Source organism: Coregonus lavaretus (genome assembly GCF_964263955.1).
Source record: "Coregonus lavaretus genome assembly, chromosome: 15".
Taxonomy (NCBI): Eukaryota; Metazoa; Chordata; class Actinopteri; order Salmoniformes; family Salmonidae; genus Coregonus; species Coregonus lavaretus.
This window is the reverse complement of record NC_140002.1, coordinates 43219832-43222095: the sequence shown is the minus strand read 5'-3', so window position 1 is coordinate 43222095 and position 2264 is coordinate 43219832.

The window sequence follows — 2264 nt, the reverse complement described above, 5'->3', positions numbered from 1 at the left end:
CTAGCTGACAACAGGCATTTTGTCAATTTAAAAGTTGCACAAGACTGTTCACAGAATTGTCCATTTAAAGAAATGTAGCCAAATTATTCACTACTACATTTAGCTAACATTCGATAGTTAATCCAGAGATTCTTACCTTTGCCTCGATTCGGCAGTCTAGTCCAGATCATCATGGCCTTTGTAGCTCTTTATGATAGCCACATTAGTAGCTAATTAGCATTTCATATTTCGGGGGTAAATACAGGTAAATATATTGATAAAAGTCACCTTGTCCTAGAGAGATTTACACGGTTATCAAAACCTCACACCAGGCTAAGCCTACACGAAACACATCCCTTATTTGAAGTGTTTCTAAAATCCACTATGAGAAAAATAAATGGTGGAAAAACGATTGGAACCATTTCCCTGTTTGACCGCTAGGTTTTATGGGTATTATAACTCATACTGTCGTACTCTATAGAAAGGTCAAATGCTTTATTATCTAAATGTTGAAAGTGCGTGGGCGAAGGAGAGAAACAAAATGGTGCAGTTTGAGGCCATGTGGCGGAGAGTGATGCGGGCGCTGGAAATTGGGGTGTGAGCAGGTGACTCTGGGCAGGGGTGATTTTGTGGATGTTTGTGTGCATCTGTATGTTGTTGTTTGTATGTGTAGGTTTTGTATTGTTAAAAAAATAATAGTAAATCAAATCGTACAAAATAATAACAATGACTAAAGTGATATGAATAATAATTTTGCTCACAACGTAAATTCCCTTCATTTAATTTGAGTAACAAAACCAAACCAAATTATCAAAGCAATCTTCAAATGTATGACATATTAAAAGGGTGTGATTAGGTAATAATTTTCTTGAATATAGACCCCTCCCCCGATAACAGTTTGCCACTGGGGGGAATGCTCAAGGTCATTGTACAGTGTATATTTGTAATGAGTGATTTTTAAGGTAGTAACACCAATGACATAAAACTAAGGGACACATATTATATTTGTAAACTAAATTGGTATTTTAGTAACCTTCTTTGTTTTTATTGTTCTATGCACTATATTACTTTCTAGCATTCTAAATAATAGATATCTATCTCAAACTCCCAAAAATATATCACTACAACTCTACTGGGTCACTACTGGGGCAAGCCAATTTGCTTACCCTAAGTACTTTAAACAATGTATAAGCATAACATTTTGCACTATAAATGACTTGCATTATGTTTCATCATTGATAAACAGTTCAATATGAACAAAAACATATACGCGTAACTTTTTGTAATTTTAAAGTGTTTTTCATGGGTGCAAAGGCGAGGGACGCAAATGCCACCGTAATTCAAGAACGACCCTGTTAGTTTCCTGAGATTTCCCAAATTAGATCAATTTTGTTACCATCTCTGACATAAACTTTCAGAGATGGGTCGGTTCGCACAGGCAATTTTAAAAAGCACTATAGAAATTGTAGTAAGAATTAGAAACGCATGGAATTTGGTTGTTAATGTGTCCCTTTGGCATTTGTCTGAAACATGCATTTACTGTACAGTATAACATTGAAGAAGCAACATGTGTCCCTCACATTGAACCTCCCTTGAACTCAGAGGCAAGAATATAAACACACTATACTTGAGGTTTCCAGCTGCTGTACTTGAAACAGATAATGGTAATCCCTCATGAGCATCTGACCAAATTATGTGAGATTTTAGTTCTGGGGTAACCGAGATTACGATGATAGGAATATAAAGTGTATTATTTGGTCTTAGTAAACAGCCCTCTTAATATGCATGTTTCATGATACTGTTGTTTCTTTAATATTACTTGTATTCATCTTAGGTGGGCTTACATGTTGTAGACATAAGCAATGATGTTCCTATATTATGAGGTTGTATTAAAGATAATATTTGTGCTGGAAGACTTACAGTTTATCATCTTCTAAATGGTCCGTGTAGTGCTGTTCATGCATGACTGTCTGGCTCTCACATGGCAACAGCATGCTGAAATAAAAATCCTGTCTGCCAGCCTCCTCTGTGATGTAGGTAAATAGGTCCTCAGTCCAGTTCCACAGTCAGAATAGATTCAAAAGCATTATGATCTTCATCCCAGGGAAGACCTGCAATGTCTGGCATGTTCAACCCAGGTTAATGTAAAGCACAGGAGCCGGCTGAGGGGAGGACGGCTCATAATAATGCCTGGAATAATGCCTGGAATGGAGTGGATGTCATGGTATCAAACACATGGAAACCAAGTCCCACTCCAGTCTCCTTTTCACCTCATTTATCACCTC